The sequence below is a fragment of the Polyodon spathula genome, chromosome 9 (assembly GCF_017654505.1).
Source record: "Polyodon spathula isolate WHYD16114869_AA chromosome 9, ASM1765450v1, whole genome shotgun sequence".
NCBI classification, from domain to species: Eukaryota; Metazoa; Chordata; class Actinopteri; order Acipenseriformes; family Polyodontidae; genus Polyodon; species Polyodon spathula.
The window spans coordinates 32,993,938-33,013,749 of NC_054542.1; the positions used below are offsets into that span (position 1 = coordinate 32,993,938).

The window sequence follows — 19,812 nt, forward strand, 5'->3', positions numbered from 1 at the left end:
TTAAAATCTTTGTCAGTGTAGAACAACAATTGCGTATTCTTTTAGATTTGAATATCTTTGTTACATGTTTTAGGAGAGTTAGTCATGTATATGAATATGTTAACGCAGTATTTAGATGTCACAATTCGGTGAGTTGAACGAGCCCTCGCAGATTTTGAAAGCACAGCAGCAACAAGCCAGAAGATTGCAGTACTGAGGCACGGAGCTCGCAGTGCCGAATGAAGCTGCCTGGTCACCATGGAGACTTACTACTCCCCGCAGTCACTCAATGAGGGTGTTGCCATGGTAGCCATGGATTGAGAGGTGCCGGTGGAAAGTTGCAGAACAGCAGTGTCGTTGGAGCATGTTGTGACCAGTCGAAAGCACAAGCCGCCACAGGTTGAAACGGAGCATGAGCTGGCTGGATAGGTCTTTAGAACGTTGAACATAGATAATAGAAATCCAGGGCAGTATCTTCTGATGGAATGGTAAATTGTGCTGGCTCTGGGAGCGGGGGAGGGGCGCTTGATTGTAAATGAAGAGTAAAGAAAGATTCAGCTGACAGAGCTTTGTGGTGGATTTAAATAGAGGAGCTATGGCAAGGCAAACGCTGACGACGGGAATGTCAATGTCTTGTTGAAGGGGCTTTGGAGGTTTTAGTGGAGGGCCAGTCTGTCTAATAAAGACGCGGACAAGTTGAGTAATGAAGCTGCGGTTTGGACGGTGCTGTTGCTGGGCTGGAAGCTGGACGGAGCAGGAAAGACCAACCCTGGAGCTCCTGCAGCCGAACGGAGAAGCTGAATGATGAGAAGAAGCACCAGAGCAGGTAGGAAAAAAATTGACAACATCTTGGGAGCGCTGCGCAGAGAATTGACCTCCAGTGAAAGGCAACGAAGTGTAGACTAGCGGTGAAGCACGAAAAGACGGCATCTGAGAGTTTGCTACAAAAACGAAACACTAGACAGCAAAGGTGCAAGTGATCAGGAGTTTAAATAATATATAGGTTAGCTAGCGTAGTTCAGGGGGGCGTGCAGCAGGGGGCTTCCTATTTCCTGTCAATTAGTACCTATTCTCTATTTAAACCCCTGATCACTGTCTGTGTGTGTGTGTGTGTATATATATATCCTTTTTATCCTGCTCAACTAAGTTTATTTAATTATTTGTAGTGGGGAACACTAACACTAACATTATAAAAATTGTAAAACGAACACAGTGTTTAAAATTAAAAAATACAACATTTGTATCTCTTAATGCAACACGTTACTGTATGTGTTTAAAAAGAAATGTTTTACAGTGTACATTAATCAATCAGGCTAGTCTAGTTCAACAATTTTCTGGGTTTACTTTTTAAAAGATTTGAATGGTATAGATTCATGGAGGTGTTATGTTGTAGTAACTTTTTAAGAACATAAGAAATGTTACAAACAAGACAAGGTCCATTTGGCCCATCTTGCTCATTTGGTTGTTTATTGGTCTAAGCAAGAACTTCATCAAGCCATTTCATGAAGTAACCATGTAAATCAGCTTCCACAACAGTGCTTCATTTTTTCATTCCTTGCTCACATTTTTAGGGCACTTCTAAGATACCCCTGTATGAAAAACACCTGGCCTAGTTATAAAAAGTCTGCTTCATTTCTGTGTTATTCCTTGTAATCTGGAGTATTTGAAGCAGAGTTCTTTTTTTGAAATAAATAAAATGTTGTTACTTACACTGTTGCTCTTTCTTACTAGCGACAAGGACCTTTGAATAAATATACTGGAACTTGTTTTCAGCTCAACGGTCTATGTGTGTATAATAATCCAAAGTGTCGTGATAGTATTGAGTATATAAAAATGCAACAATATAAGCGAAAGCCTGGCGATGCATAGGGAAGCACAGACAGCAAAAAAAAAAGTGCTGTGCTGCATGACAATACAAACACAGAAAGCAAGGTAGAGAATAAGTGTTCGACCCAGGGCTTCAATAGGGAGGTTAATTGATAGATTAACTAGGGATGAGCCCCTGCTCCTGCTCCCCGAACAACACACAATAGTTACAATTAACGGTGGCAGAGACTTCATTGATCTTTTCTACGTGAGTTTTTTGATGTTCCAGCAAGCTTGAAGAAGAAAGCCTCTTCTGACGCAGTAATTAAAGTAATCAGAGGATAAGATGAGAGGCACATTTCCAGGTATAGGGAAAGCGCAGCATGCTTTAAAAACCTCCAGCACATTCGCCTGGCCTAGACCTCGGGCAGTTTCTGCTGAGAAGAAAAGCCTAAGTAGGATGTTTGAAGCAGCATCGAAGAGCTTAATGGATTTTTACTTTTTACTTCAATGTCATATGAGTCTTAAGTTGCTTTAGGCACTGCAGTAATTTATTGTGGATACTCATACCTTCACTGGATTTGTATTGACATGTCTGCAACACATATGTCAAAAGCTGCTTGATTAAAATAGGTATATGGTTATAGTAATTATTAAATACATTAGTTTCACTCTAATTAAGTGTAAACTTAAAAAAATTGTATAATCCTAGTACATTGGACATTTAATTTACAGTAATGCCAAACAAGGAAGATACTTTTTCTTTCAACCCTAATTTATTTATAGAAAATCCAAAGCTACACACAATTGTGTTCAGCTTTCCACTTAAAATACAATGAATTTGTGCATGTTTAACATATTATTCTATCAGAATCAAGACCCATTCAACCCATATTGGGACATGTTCTTTATAACAAACTCCCAAGCTTTATTGTAGTCAGTTTTTACCAGCATAGGAATACTAACATGCTCCATGTTAGATCTAAAGCAGACTTATAAAAGCCTTCACAAACTGCATTTACACTACTCTATGGGAGGTAGGCAATGGAAACTAATTATTGTGACATGCATGCAATGAGATGTCTTGTGTTTTCATGCTACACCCAACACTTACAAACCATCCAAATGAGCTTTTGTTTGCTTTGGTCTTTCTAAATCCTGTCAGAAATGTACCCTTTGAAGAGGCAATCTCATTCATAGTTAACAGCAGATATGCGTGTGAAATATACACCACGTGGTTTCCTCAGCTCTTTAGCTTTCCGTTTGAATTCTATGTGTATTGCTCACACCTAACTAAAGTACAGGATTTGGCATTCTGCTCTTCTACTCCTTTGTGTGTCAGGATGTTATTGCAAGGTCTTGCAGCAGCCAGAGTGAACACAGACCTTGACATTAATTGAGATTGTTATCACACTGGTGGAGTGCACCTGGCATAGGATATTATTCCTTTAGCATTTATATACGTGATACAAAATGATAAATGTTGAATCTGTAAATACTGTGCTTTAGATGTAGAACATGAAAGTGGCATTAGAAAAATAAAAAGAAAGAAATGTGAACTGGGGATGAAGAGTAAAGTTATGGATAGTTTGTCAATCCTTAAACAGATGAAGACCTAAATATCATTGCCAGTGATCGGTTTTTGAGAAGTACGTAAGTGGGCTGTAAGCTTGTTTGAACAGTGGTTAAAGCCAGGAAAGAAATGTAAAAGCTGAGTTTGAATCTATTGTCTGTGTAATTGATGGGGATTTACAAAGTAATGTTTTTCCTAAACCTGCCCAGAACATATGTGAAATAACAATTAGAAGAGGGATGTTTACCCTGGAATGTAACATATGGGTGGAAAAAAGTGAATGTAATTCTTGTTGTTTAAATGAGGAATGAAAAACGACATCTCCCAGAATGCCTCGGCTAGCAAACAACACTGATTGACTGGCACTGATTACCTGTTCATAATTTAACAAGCTAGGCAGGTATAAAAGGATAGGTTTCAAAGACAGTAGCTTTCTGTGTGAAGGTAAGGACCTGTGTATAGACCTGACTGTGGTGTACATTAAAACAAAGTATATTAAATATGGGATTTGTGAATAATATATTTAAAGTCAGTAAACCGAATTGGCTGTCTGACTGAAAGTTAGGGATCCTGTTAAGTTTAGTTAGTGCTCCAAAACAGGAGCTAGGATTTATTTTAGTTTTTTATTGTTTGTTAAAAGAAGCCATGTTCCCACTGGAAAATGGTCGCACACCGCGGAACAAAGAAACATACAGGTCTGTCTTGTTTAAACGCATCCTTAGTTGACAAGAGTGCTTTATCCACCAAAGACAGCGTTAGGAACTCGGAACTGTGTCCAAAGTTATTCTGTAAATAAAGAAGCTTTGTCACAATTTGTAATTCTGAACACTTTTTTTTTTTTACATTGTGTTAATGTATAATTGTATTACTTTTAGCAAACAATATGAAATGCTGAAGTGAAATCGCAAGCCCTATTCTAAGTGTTAGATTTGAAATACTAATACTAATTGTTAAAATGATTGTTGCATAATAAAATGGTATTCTCTTTTCTGTTGATTGTAATTTCTGTTGATTGACTAATCCACTGTTGTCTCTGGATTCGTACAAACTGGACTGGACTGGACACCAGCACTGACCCCTAGCAAGTGCAGGAAAAGGCTCCTGGGGACCATTACAGACACCTGGCAGGAGCCAGAGAAGGATAGCGACCACTGCTTGGTCAGGGTTAACCTACTATGTTGCAATGTTGTAAGGGTTGTGGGGTATAAAAGAGGCAGCCTGTGTGCTAGTTAGGGTTGGAGAAGTAATCTGTGTAACCTCTCTTGCTGAGAAGTGTTGCCAACCTGCATATCCTGTACTTTTATGCAAAATAAAGCAATTGCTGCTTTTGAAGAACTCCTGCTTCACACTTCCTTTCTTACCAAAACATTACAGTATTCTTGTTTTTTGTAATTTTGTTTGGATGGTTTTAGAACATATTTTTTGTAGATAATGTCAATTTGCCACTGAGATACTGGATTACAGGAAACAAAATTAATTCAAAAGAATTGTTTTATTGAATGTTCTGTAATTGTAGTTTGGACTCTTCCTCCCAGCCCAGAATTATGTTTGGAAGTACCTAAATCTTTTCCTTTATCCTCTCCTCAAGGAATGAATATTTCTTTCTTGTTAATGATAATGATACTCTGTGTGTTTATCTTAAATTATGTGGTGGTTATTAAGATTAATAACCTGAGGCACAGAGTCTGCGGTTGACTTTTAAGACAGACATGCCTCAACAGCAAGCTCCAACAAAGGTGTCAGGTATAGATCTTGTCTTCAAACGCACCGGTGCGCATTCCAAAAGAGCCAGCTCTTTGTGTAGAGTCTCAAGACTGGAAGACGATGAAAGTCTCAGTCTCAGGGTGTGTGTGTGTGTGTTCGCTTAGTCTAATAATGAAGGCAAGGCTCTCAGGCACAGTAATTTGGCTGTCCCTCCACTTCCTGCAAAATGGTTTAATCCCCCCTCCATCCCCCAAGTGCCTTGGGCTGGTTTCAGACAAACGTTTTTTGTTGGGCCGGTTGTGGTTCAGTTTAGGAGGAACCATGTAATTAATCTTATTTATATAAAGCAGGCAGGTTGCTTTTGAAGGGTTTTGGGGGCTATAATTAATTAGAATCAAAACTTAGATGACGTAACAGTTGCTTTTATGAGATTAGCCTTCATACAGCGTATCGTCATTTTTTAAAGGAAATTCAGTATCCTGCTTTGTAAAACTTTGTTTATGTAGTTATCTTTTTAAAAGTTTGTTGTTTAAGATTTAAAGTTTTTTTTTTTTTTTTTAGAAATTATCGGTGATAGAAAAAAAGTAATAATAAAAGTATAAGATTTAGGTTAACAGTTTATTAGCTAAAGTTAGTTAAATAACTGTAAACAACCCGCTTACTAACATGTGTTGTTTGTTTGTAGTTTTTTGGTAATGGTTACTTATAACAACCTATGTAATAACTAATAAAAAAGGCCAGCTAAAACCTGTACTTCAGGATTATATCATTGAAATTGAGTTCTGTTTGTTTCATAGAACTTTTAAAAATGTTACTATAGTAATGTTTTGTGAATGATATCAGGTTTTAATTAAATTAATTGTAAGCAGTCTAATTTATGACAAGTTTGGCAGTGATGTGCATTTGTGCCACAAAACTCAGTAATGTACAGTATATGACAATCAATGAATGTGTACTGTAGTTCTGCAAATACAAGAATTATGCAGATTATTTTTGGAAAAAAAATTATGTAATTATGTAAGTACGCATGCAGTAATTTCCCCTGAAGAAAAGTTGTCTAACACTGTTTTGTAAAAAATGCATCCACATTTCATCTTGTATGTCACACACTTCCACTGTCAAAAGCAAATAAATGATCAAAAATATGTGCCATTGTCTGGTTGCGTAACATCATAACATTTTGCAGCATCCTAATAACTGCAGTAATTATGTAGCTGGTATAATCTGTCCCAGGCTGAAAAATCTCAACTCAGACTCTTAAGCTGTGTTTCCACTGGGCAGTGTTGCTCAGGACCCGGCTCAATTTGCCGCCTGGGAGTCTATATGGAACAGTGATCCTTACCACTACTTATGAACAGTTGCTGCTGTTTCCTGGTGCCTAATCCTTTAGAAAAGGTACTGGGATGTACCAGTTTTATCAGTAGCATTGTATTTTAAATATGTGCATATCCTTAATTAATGTATTGTAACAAAAAGCAAAGAAACAATAGATTGTCACAGTAAAAAATGGACCAGTTATAATGTTATTATATAGCGAGGGGTTTTAAACTATTTCTTAGCACGCCTTTACTTAAAAGTTGTATTTTTTGTTGTTTTTATTTTATTTTTAATTGGCAACAAAATGGTACAAACTTTGCACTGGAATACAAGTCTAATAAATTCAGACCCTAACGATATATTTCCAGGAGAAAGTGTTTTTCTGTAACTGGAAATGGAAATACCCACAGTTGTTCATGATTTCATGAGTTATTGGAGTTCCTGCAGTCTTTTGGAATTGCTTCCTGACTGACAGCTGCCTGTTTGATGTGAACCACACACCCTTCTAACATTAGAACTCCTTCCAATCCCAGCCACCCATGGCGGTATAGGCTGCCTAATTACTGCTGCACTTTTATAGTTCTTCAGACAAACATCAGACTATCCAAGACTTCTCTGGGGCTGAAAAAATAGCTTCAGCAGTACAGTATGTTACAGAGGCAGCTTTGCAGAACTGAATGATCATCTGCCAAAAGCAGGAGGATGCATTAAACACACTGTATTGTACTGGCCTAGAGTTTTATGTGCAAAGATTGCAAGCATATTAGTCGTTCATCTAATGGCTTTTTTTCAGTAAAACATACTAGTTCCAGTGATTTAAACACTATGCATTTTCTTAAATAAGTTAACTGCTATATATGACTAAATATTTTAATTTTAAAGTGTCAAATTGAAAAATCTCAGTTATGAGTGAATAACATGCAAAGCAGGATATTGTGGGTCCATTAAGTAGTTCACAACTTTACTTCAACAATATGTTGAAATAGTCTACTGAGAATAGTTTAATATTATATGTGTTTTTTATTATTCTCTAGTGTTGCTTAGATCATTGCTTGTCATGCTTACTAACAGCAACAATGGCATTTTCATCCACTTTTAAAATGTTTACTTCAGAGATTCAGCTTTTTCAGCGGTTGCTGGAATAGCTAGTCAGCATGATACATTTCAAACTGTAAAACCAAAATCTACAAACCATTTTTAAGAGGTCTGCAGTCTTTGTTATTAACTCATTAAGTTGGTTTAAATCACAGTGGAAACCCCTAAAGAGATGTTAGTTTCTGAGCTGAGCTTTCATGACATCAGAGATCTGTGTTTTTTTCTGGGCTGATATGGCACAGAGATGTTAGTTTCTCAGTTGGCATCATTGTAGATGTTTCTGAGCTGAGCAAAGAAATTACTTTGTACAGCACAGATATACAGCTAGCTTAGGTAATTTCCTTGACCAAATGTGGTCTTATTTCCCCAGCATGGCGTGAGACAAAGCACATTAATAGGTAACATCTGTATTTCTTCTTCACTTCACTATATCACTATATATGTAAACGTCTAACTAGAACAAGTCATTTCAAAGTGGTTGGTATGAGAGAGTAGATGGCTCTTTTTTGCATGATTTATTGAATAAACAATTGTTTGTAGCTGTGCCTCTTCTGAGTTATAAGTCACCAGCCACCACTGGTACAGAATGATATATCATTCTTTTGTTGGTCATTTGCTTAAGTTTAACAAATTAAGTCGATAGGATATGCTTGGTTTTTGTCTTCCTTTCTCCTTCCTGCCTTAGTAACTTTGTTTAGAAACTATTTTATGCAACGTATGTTAGTGGCATGGCCTTGAGATCTAAATGCATTTTTAAACATACGCTGGCAGTGTGTAACAGTTACGTTTATTAGAATAAACTATGATGAGCTATTTTTTTCTGTTGGCTAGTGGAGAAAATGCGTTTAACAGCCAAACTTGGGTAAAACATTAAGAAGATATGAAAAGCCTTGTCGGTCAGACTACAATAATTCGATGCTCCTGCTGCTTGGGGACTTAAGGGCACCCCAAGCCCTCTGCCTTTTTTATCTTCCCCATTTTATCTGGCCACTAGTTGCCACTGGTTCACTGTGTTCATGACCTTCACAAAGTACTACCCAATTCAAACTCAAATCTTTTTCTGCATGTAGCCTTGAGATTTCCCACTAAAACTGCAACACTCCCAACATGAGCCTTTTAACTTTCCATAATCAAGCATACGGAGTATATGTATATATGCCTAGCATAGTGTAATTGTTTAACAGTTATGTATTTAATGCAGTATTATCTTTTAACTTTGCCATGTGGTTTAAGTTGAATTTTCATTGTCTTATTCTATGACAGGATTTACACTGGTATTTTTTGTGTCAAGTTTAACAAGCTGCTTTATACAACTCACTCTTGCCTAGAAGACAATATTATTTATGTGCGAAACAAACAAATGTGAACACTATTATTATAGTCCTGAACACTTGCCAATAAAAGCTAGTATCCTGTAGGTGTAATGGAGGATACAATACGTATTGCCAAATTCAACATTTCAGCATTTTAGCTACTGTCAAGCAACTTGTTTTCAATAAAACATAATTAATATTGTACCTCCTCAAAGCGAACCAGGTGATCTTTTCATTTCCGTATTTGTGCTTGACAAGTTTTGCAGACTGCACGGTTCAGCACTGTGTTCAATCACTTGTTTAAACAAGTTGAGATGAAGCAGTTAAAATAAGTAAAGCATCATTTGTTTGGTTTTATTTTTACATTGTAAGTGACTCCCGGTGAAATAAAGGAGAGATAATATTTTATATCCCCGAAACTGGAGCTTAACTATAATTGTAGTGTTAACATACATCATACTTGCCAACATTTGGAAACTGGTCATACACATCATACACATGGGAGGGGTCAAAAAACACTCATTATCATATAATAGACGTATAGACGTATCCACCACCCCCACCTCAACAGGACACGACCGTTATGACAGTAAAAATAGACATAAAGAAGTGTTCTTACTTTTGTATAAGTTTCTGATCAGCAGATGTGTCAGCCGCACGAAGAGCACAGCGTGTGATTTTCACTAACTACTGTGCAGAATAAATGATTATTTTTTTCAATGGGTAAATATCAGGACTTTCTTCCTATGCATCAGGACGCGGGACATTTGCTATGAAATCAGGACTGTCCCGACCATATAGGGGTTGTTGGCATATATGTGAAAAGTGGAACATTAAGAAAGGTGGCTTACTAAAGGATAGTTCTTTCCAGTATAACACTAATGTGAAACACTAGCTGACAAAACTGAATGCAAGGCAAATATAATTTTTCTGAAAGGAATAACAATGTGTTAACAGTACAATAAGAACAAGAAACATCATTTAATGCTCTTGATATTTTTGTGATAGTTGTGTATTCTGTCTGTGTTGTATTCCTTTCAGAAGATTCCCTTTGCTACTGCTTCCGATATGTATTTTGGAAAGTTGCTGCCCTCAGTGTGATTGTTATCCACCCATTCTATGGACCATTTTCAAGAATTGTCATCCCATTTGTATGGACCAATAGAGTAGAAGTTCAGTATCCGTCATTCAGTTGGCTATTTACAACCCTCTTAGCTGAGCCATATGGAAACATACAATATTTTATCTTAAATAAGCTTTCAAATTATAATTATGCCTGAAGTGAGGGTGGTGTCTTACAAGTAGATTTCAGAATTGTAACTGAAAGTATACACATCTACCTACAGCACTGGCTACCAGTAGCAATGGTTGATAATGACCTACTACACATTCTATTGCACAGAAGTTCCTTGAAGATTCCTTGTTAATGTTCAATTCAGTTCATTGTTAGACATTGTAACTATGTGTTGTTTGACTGAATTCATATTTGATTGAAAAACCATTCACTTGTCCATTAGTTAATGGGTGGATGTCAGTTCATTCCTTTCTAGTAAAGTAATCATTCTAGAATTTAAAGAACATAATGTATCAAAGCCTTTAAAGGTGAATTGTACACAGTATGTCATTCTCCTGGCGGGCAATCACAATCTTTTCCAGATACAGGGTTTCTGCTGTTGATTTCAGAAGTAGGTCTGTGAGAAATAATGAAGGAATGTGTTAGTACTTGCTTTTCTGTACTATAGAACAAGAAGAGGCTTTAATTGGTGTATTCACTTCCTCTTATATCCCAACAGGAGAAAGGAAGAAAAATGATTCAGCAGGGAGAACACAAATGGTCCCATTTTTTCTCCTTTTTGCTGGTAAGCTATCTTTTGGATGAAAAAATGAACACCTTTCCTGCTAAGTACTGTCAAATGTTCTCAATGTAAAGTAGAGAGTTGTTGGTGAACTGAGCAATAGATTTGGACACTGTTTACACAACCGTTCGTGATGTGCTTTTAATTTACCAAACCTTGATTTGCCATTGTTGTGCCACTGCATTGCCACTGAAGACTGAAACGTTTAGGCAACTCATCCTCCGACACCAAATTTAAAAAAATGCAAAAGAAACGTAACATACTGCTAAAACCCATTTAAACCCTAAATACATTGTTATTCGAAATGAGCATAAGATAATAATGCACAAAACGGTTTTGATGTACACTTAATTAGTCTCTTTTTTTAGATGCTGTCTTGAATAAACCTTTGGCAGAATTCCCAGGAGTTAATTTCACTGCACTCTTAATTATCACCTCTGAGCCTGGGGATTAAATTGGGTTAGCCATCTATTAACTCAAAATGTTCTGCAGACCACAGTAATGCATGTGTTGGGTAACTAAGAAAGCATTAATGCAATGGAAAATGTCTACCTCATAATAAATGAATATACTAACAGAGTTGCACGACTAATTATAATTTTCATAACTAATTAGAAGTGTAATTTTAATTCTTCTTTTGTTAAGAATGTATTCCCAAGATAAGTATATACAGTAGTTTGGATAGGCAAAAGTCACAGTGGGATCTATAGTGATTCTGTCTTAAATGTTATCACCTTGGAAGACTCCTTGTACACGCTATGCATGTTGCAGTTAAAACTTAATTATCAAAAAGCTGCCTTCCCTCAGTCAGCATGATGGGCAAGACAATCCGATAGGGTTAATTGTAGAAACTGCTTGATTGGCAGGTACTATGGAAGACTGCACAAACATCTTTCATGAAGAAAATTATCAAAAGGATGCAGCTAATGCATTTTTCTCTTAGAACATAAGAACATAAGAAAGTTTACAAACAAGAGGAGGCCATTCGGCCCATCTTGCTTGTTTGGTTGTTAGTAGCTTATTGATCCCAGAATCTCATCAAGCAGCTTCTTGAAGGATCCCAGGGTGTCAGCTTCAACAACATTACTGGGGTGTTGATTCCAGACCCTCACAATTCTCTATGTAAAAAAGTGCCTCCTATTTTCTGTTCTGAATGCCCCTTTGTCTAATCTCCATTTGTGACCCCTGGTCCTTGTTTCTTTTTTCAGGCTGAAAAAGTCCCTTGGGTCGACATTGTCAATACCTTTTAGAATTTTGAATGCTTGAATTAGGTCACCACGTAGTCTTCTTTGTTCAAGACTGAACAGATTCAATTCTTTTAGCCTGTCTGCATATGACATGCCTTTTAAGCCCGGAATAATTCTGGTCGCTCTTCTTTGCACTCTTTCTAGAGTAGCAATATCTTTTTTATAGCAAGGTGACCAGAACTGCACACAATATTCAAGATGAGGTCTTACTAGTGCATTATACAGTTTTAACATTACTTCCCTTGATTTAAATTCAACACTTTTCACAATGTATCCGAGCATCTTGTTAGCCTTTTTTATAGCTTCCCCACATTGTCTAGATGAAGACATTTCTGAGTCAACAAAAACTCCTCATAGATTCCTTCTCCAATTTCAGTATCTCCCATTTGATATTTATAATGTACATTTTTATTTCCTGCGTGCAGTACCTTATACTTTTCTCTATTAAATGTCATTTGCCATGTGTCTGCCCAGTTCTGAATCTTGTCTAGATCATTTTGAATGACCTTTGCTGCTACAACAGTGTTTGCCACTCCTCCTACTTTTGCGTCGTCTGCAAATTTAACAAGTTTGCTTACTATACCAGAATCTAAATCATTAATGTAGATTAGGAATAGCAGAGGACCTAATACTGATCCCTGTGGTACACCGCTGGTTACCACACTCCATTCTGAGGTTTTTCCTCTAATCAGTTCTTTCTGTTTTCTACATGTTAACCACTCCCTAATCCATGTACATGTGTTTCCTTGAATCCCAACTGCGTTCAGTTTGAGAATTAATCTTTTGTGCGGGACTTTGTCAAAAGCTTTCTGGAAATCTAAATAAACAAGTAGACTTGTTTAAAACGCCAAAAACAGTAATCGCTGTATCAAGAAGTGTTTGTATCCACTTCCCCATAACATTTATTTAAAAAAAAATACAGAACAACTGAGCATTTTACCATGAATATAATAACTTAGTTAAACTTGAGCTAGAATAATAACTCAGTTAAACCTGAGCCTACACAGAATAAATGCTTATATTTCCTTACGCCACAGTATGATATGACAACATTTTTGAAAGGAAATAAACATATTTCAAGTAGTGATTTTAACTCTGCATAAACATAAATTATACTGACAAAATAATGTTTTTAAAATATTTATTTTTGCTACAAACCACACTGCACATCCAAACACAGCGAGCGCTTTAAATAAAATTTACAAAAACTTAAATGTACATTTACACTTTGATAAATAAGACGACAAATGTTATTTTTTTAAACAGAGAAATAATGTTTTACAAATAAAATAAAATGTTTTAAAAATAAAATAAAATGTGTTTTCTGTATTGTATTAATTCATTAAGTTGGTTCGATAAAGATGATGTAAAACATCACATTTTTAAACCAAAAAATACTGTCTGCAAAACCTGTTTTCGTTTCTTAAAAAAATACAAATGGCATCTGTAAAATCTTGGAAAAATCTCCACAGAACCTTGCCTAAAATTTGCGCGTGCGCAGAAAGGCTCAAAGACAAACGCTAACTTATTTCACGGCTAACTTATTTCCCATGATGCAAGATACAGTTAAAGTAGAGTGCTGCGCAACATCTGGAGGAGTTGTGGGAACATATGCTGTGCCAAGCATAGGCTAAAGAAATGTAAAACAGACAGTGCTCCAGAAGAGAAATGACAAAACATATAAATTGAATGTCATTAACAACCATTTAGACTATTCTTGAAATATGAAGCACAGCGGTGGTTCAGACAGGAAACTCACTTTTAATCAGCTAATCAATTCAAGCTTATCAAGTGTTGATAACCAGACAATTGTCAATCGAAACAGCAGTAGCTTATCACTAACAACATAATTCCTTGTCCAGTGAGCGTCAGGGAAGGGATTCAGATCTTACCTGATCCATTACCTCCCTGCTGTGAGCTGGAGTTTGCCTCCTCCTCCCCAGCCTCCACCTGTTTTTTGGCTTTGTCTACAGTCAGCCTCTTCAATTATCAGCAGAAAAATTATGAGCAGGGGTTCCCAAAGAGAGGCCAAAGATGATTTATGTGTTAAATGTGTTATCCTAGAATGTAGAATAAAAGTGTTATTGTGTCTAATCTATAGGGCTGGCATGGAGTCTCTCATCTTGAAGTATGTGCACTGTGGACAATTGTCTATCTGATGCAGTGAAGGTATTTGGTTCTAGCAAGCAAGTTGTTAGAGAACCCACATTGTATGCCGTGGTGTACTCAAGCCGGAAAGTGCCTCAACAGTGTTCCGGTACTTTTTTCAACTGGCAGACACTTTTAATGCATGCACACCTATGAAGTAATCTCTTTTCTAAATAGTCTTTCTGTACCATGCCATTGAATAGGCATTAGGAACCAGGTTCCCTGCGTGCCACTACTGATGGGACACAAATAGAAGTCTTCGTCTCAATAACCAGCACGTATTTTAAACGTTTGCAGTCAAGTCACACTCATCTCCTGATTCCTGCACAACTGTACAATTCAGTCAGTCTTCCTTGTGATGCAATGAGAGAACATTAGGAAATTCTATTATAAACTACAGTACCAAAGTTCAATAAAGCAAATTTTTTTATTTTTTTATAAAAATGCTGATGAAGAAGTAGACAAATTGTGTTTTTAAAAACTCAAAAACCAAAAAAAGAAATACAGTAATGTTATAAACAATGTATTTATTTATCTGCTTTTCTTGTTTTGTTTGTTTTTTTTTTCCTCATAATTTACAGTGACAGAACCACTGTTTTATTTTTTTTCATCTGAAGAGTTCAAATGCGGTAGGTCCAGGAAAAAAAAAACATGTATTGAGAATGTCATGTAAAATGAAACTGTCAAAAACTGTCAGCGGATACATACTTTAAAAATAAATTGAAAAACAATTGTAATTGTACAATTCTGAAATTGGTGACAAATAAAAAATAACTGAGCATTTGTGTGATTTGTAATTTTATTGGAAGTAGATCTCCAGATAAAAGACCGGGGGAGGACGTGATATAGTATACAGGGCATTGTGGTGATTGAAGTTCTGCACTGGTGATGACATCCTAATTGAAAAAGTACATGCACAATAAAAATAACTAAACCACCAAAGACAATATTTACTCACAAGATGCTTTTAAAACAAGACAAATTTGGTTGGAAAACTGCAGCACTGACTAGGGAAATGGCCTTTAAAACTCGCACGCGAGATGCATGCATTAGATATTAAATGTTACGTCAAGCTCAATGAACAAATAAAAAGGGAATGTATGTTATTTTTGTTTAAGAAATCTATATTTTGTTGGCATTCCAGTACTTTTGGATTTAGGACTACATCACTGTGCTATAAAATTGTGTGACCTCAGCTTGTTCATTCAGCATTGCATCACTTGACAGAAAATAAAACATTGTTCAGTGCCACAAAAGCACTCTGTCAGCTAGTCAAGCCACAGCATGTGTGGATATACCAAGTGGTTTTATGCTAGTCCTGTACATATTAAAAAGTGCAGGTTCTGGGTTCACATAATGTCAGTACTCTCTAAATTTGATTCTAGAAACGAATTCTTGTCATTGCTGTTTTATTTAGTTTTTAGTGGGAGGCTTGCATAGTACATAGTGCTTAAAAGAAAAGATATATGAAAAAATCTGCATGTGCCCGTACTTATCTCTTGTGTTTCTAGCAAAACATTAAAGAAGCTTGTAAATGTTATTTTCAGTCTCTTATCTGTCAACATCTCTCCTCTAGGTGTCCATCATTCCAGTTGTGAGAGCCGAGTATTCCAGCTGTGGTGAGAATGAGTACTACAACCAAACCACGGGGGGCTGCCAAATGTGCCCCCAGTGCCAGGCTGGGGAAGAACCATACATGGTGAGCAAGTTGTTATTCATAGCAGGGATGGCAACTGCTCAATTGTGAATGCCAAGGCATTGGATGTTGTGCCAAGCTATTACTGTTACATGAATCCTGAATACAGTCATTCTGCATTTTGTGCTTGAATTAAACTGGATTATTGCCATTTATTTATTACTTTAACATGAATGAAGACAAATGCCAACCAATGCATGTTTATTATATATATATATATATATATATATATATATATATATATATATATATATATATATATATATATATATATACACACACACACATAATTAGTCTGACCCACAATTACAAGACTTATAGACCTTTATAGATGTATTGTTTTGCTCTACAGTGATTGATTTTCCACAGCAGTTATTCCACAGTGGCCAACTCACTTTACCAGATGTAGAAGAAATCGGAAAACAGATTTACTGAATAGATTGTTTATTTTATTTATTTCATTTAAACTGTGGTTTCCTGTTTTTCCACAACTCCAAGAAACTGTAACGCCAATGCCAAGAAATATTTCACCTGGCTCAGTTCAGCAGTTTGTTACTGTAAAAGGAATTTCCATTTCAGTCGCATTAAGAGGGCAGCCCATTATGATAAGTGGTATATCTGCGTGTATGAACTAACACATCACTGCATTCCAATGCCATTAACATCTATTCATGACACATGGAAAGCTTATTGAAATGAACATTCATTCACCACCCTCACCAAATGATCTTTTGTTGCAGCACAGCGACACTACAATGACAAGGCAGTGGTTCTGTACTTAGGGAAATGATAGCACAAGGGCAGGTACAGTAGTACAAGTCCAGTGCTTTGTCATGCTAGGGTTTCTTCACTGCAATGCACTATTACTGTATCCCATTTCGATTTGTCTAACTTTATTTTCTAAAGGCAATAATAGTAACTTAATGAAAAAATGTGGCTAATTATAGCAACACTGCTTTCTGCATCTTATAATATTCTCTGCAATGATTAGGCTTTTTTTTTATATAACACTCACAGCTGAATGATCTAATATTAATTAGCCCCATAAGTCTTTATCTTTATAGCAAGTAAACATATAAAACCCATATATTATCTAGGACACTTTGTAAATGCAAAGAAGAACATTTTCATCGGATTGGATTATTTATTATCAACATAATTATCTTAATTAGTATTTTCAGTGCTTCCTGTGGAGGCTTCACCATTTTGCTATAGTTTCTCAGATGTTATTTTCACTTTGGCCAATTGACCCTCCCTCCACACTATGCATTCTCCTCCAGTGCAGCAAGCATTAACTCCTGACCTTTCTGAGATTCATGCACGTATGGCTCCTTGTGGAGTCCTAATACCTGCTGCACAGAAACTGAATCTATTGTGGGTATCAAGAAGGCTTTCACCAGTCTTGAGTTTAACTTTATTTATGTTATTCATTTTATATTGATGTTATCAAACTTGATCCCAACATCAACTGCTTCAGTATGTTAAAATGATGGAAGAAAAGGTGTGCTTGACACTCTGAAGATAGATGTGATTTTTATTCCTGCCCTTTCATCACTTTTATAATTTTATCCAGGAAATTGTTTGCTGTAACCACGAAATTTCGTGAGACCTGGGAGTGGCGTGTTGTCAGGTCAAAACAACAACCGCTGCTTAAAAAGCCTTTTCCAACCAGTATTAACACAGGAAAAAGTTAATTGGCACAATAAGCACTTTTCTATATATTACCATGTAAGAAATATATCCAACAGGAAAAATGATAAGCAGTATTGACAAACCACATGCAATATATATATATATATATATATATATATATATATATATATATATAATATATATATATATATATATGCAATATATATATGCAATTACTTCTGTTTGATACAGAGATTTTGTTAGTGAGGATGGAACATCTCTCAACAACATGTATTTAGCTTATTTTATATTCAGATTATTTTCTAGGTCATATCATTTTGTAAATATATGTATTAAATAAAAAAAATCGAAAATCAAAATCGAATCAAGTTTGTCTTTAAACTTTTTTTTTTTTTAATAAAGAGTTTGAAGAAATATACATTTTATTACTTATGAATTTAAAAGCCTTCAAATCCTACAAAGTAAAAAAAATATACTACCTGTTTGTAGTATTTCAAACCAATTTAAATGTTCTGAGCAGCACCTGGTGAATGTTCTTCCCTTCAGAAACACTGAAACTTACTTTCTATTTATAGTAAAGCCTGGTTTGTTATGTTTTGATTGAAGTTCAACTGACAGAGTTAATGGAAGGTGCATGGAAGGATTTCAAGACAATATAAAGGCAAGGATCTCCTAAAGCAGAGGCTTGTGTAGCTGGCTTTGAGGAGTACCTCTTTGGGGTCATGTCCATTTATTGTCTCAAAATATTTTTTTAGAATATCAAGGTGTAGTTAATGAAACAAGTAATAAATCCAGAATGTCAGATTGGGGGCAGTGTGATGCAAGGTCAGAGGTCAGATTGGGGATTATTTATGAAACATTTCAAGGTGAGATTAAAGTAATATGTCTAGTAATAACAGCTTGACATTTAACAAGAAATGTGAAAAATATTGATATATTTAATTGATGTACTCATTAGCATTGACAAGTTTTGAAACTAACTACGCCACACTTTAAATGTTTTCTTTTCCAGACGTGCTTTTCTTTTATTGGTCTCAGTTTTATTTGATCAGTACTGTTTCCCTGTATGTGCACATTTTCTGTGGTCTATTTTGATGTTCTGATTAGCCACAATTTCACAAAACTGGCCTAAGCTTCCATTTGATATTTTAAAAGAAACTGTTATTCCTCGCTGTCAGGAATCATGTGCATTTAGAGTTAGCTGTATGAGAAGTATTAAAAAGAGTGAACAAAATAATGAAGCAAAGGATTTGTGTGGACAAGTGTTACTATTAAAATAATATACATTGCATGTAATGGAAATGGTGTTGTAAAAAACAGGACCCAGTAAATCTGCACTAAACACTAATGCTAACCCCCAGCTGTTTTCCTCCAGAGTTGTGGCTATGGTACTAAAGATGAAGGCTATGACTGCATGCCTTGCCCACCAGGCAAGTTCTCGAAGGGTGGCTACCAGATCTGCAGGAGACACAAGGACTGTGATGGGTTCTTCCGGGCGACTGTGCTCACCCCTGGCACAGCAGAGAGTGATGCAGAATGCGGGCCTTGTCTACCAGGGTATGGGTAGCACCTTGCTCCCTCTTACATAGGGTATTTTTCAAACTAATAAAAACAGAGACGTAGACATATTCAAAAATAACCAAGAATGACCAAAAATCTTTATAAAAGCATTCAGCAAAAACTATGTAAAAGACCAAATAAACATTAGTCAAATAACAAAAGGAAAAAAAAAAAAACATAAGGATACCCATGCAATTTGTTAAAACACATAGGTAGTTAAATTATGCATGAACAATAAGAGTGCACATTCTTAAATAAGTTTGAGTTTGTCTGAATGGGCAGCATATAATAATGAAGAAATAAAATCACAATCAAATCAACAGTTTTTCATGGTACTGTATACATTTTCAGATTCTGCAGGTTAAATGTACTTTTCATCTTCTAAACTAAGGGTAATGTTAGTTAATGTACAATTTCAGCTATTAAGCTCCATAAACAAAGTTAGCCTTTAAAACATGAATAACTGGCTAATTAAGTGCATAGTCCCACATTAGACTGTGCCGTTTGTCAACGTCTTGGCTGCAGCATGTGACAGCCAGTTAGATTGCTTTCCTCTCTAACAACCCTGAGCTGAAGACCACTATGCTAGATGACCCATTGCTGCATCACTTACTGTGAAAAGACTGTTTGAGAAAGTAGCAATAACTCACAATCTTGCCACTGTTTCAACTAACAGCAATCATATGGTAGCACATGACACCTTTCACAGATATGGTCAAAACAAGGAAGAGGTGAGACTGAGACATTTTTGGCCAATTTTGGACTTTTTGAGGTACTGCTCAATTGATAGAAAACAATGTTATTTCTTTGGTGCTAACCGGTATTAAAATTCCATAAAAAGACACTACCATGGATCAACCTGCTT

General features: G+C 36.0%; 1 pseudogene; it reads left to right on the forward strand.

Moving 5' to 3' along the window:
• Positions 1-19,812, forward strand: part of LOC121321038 — a 47,140-nt pseudogene that overhangs the window by 9,475 nt on the left and 17,853 nt on the right.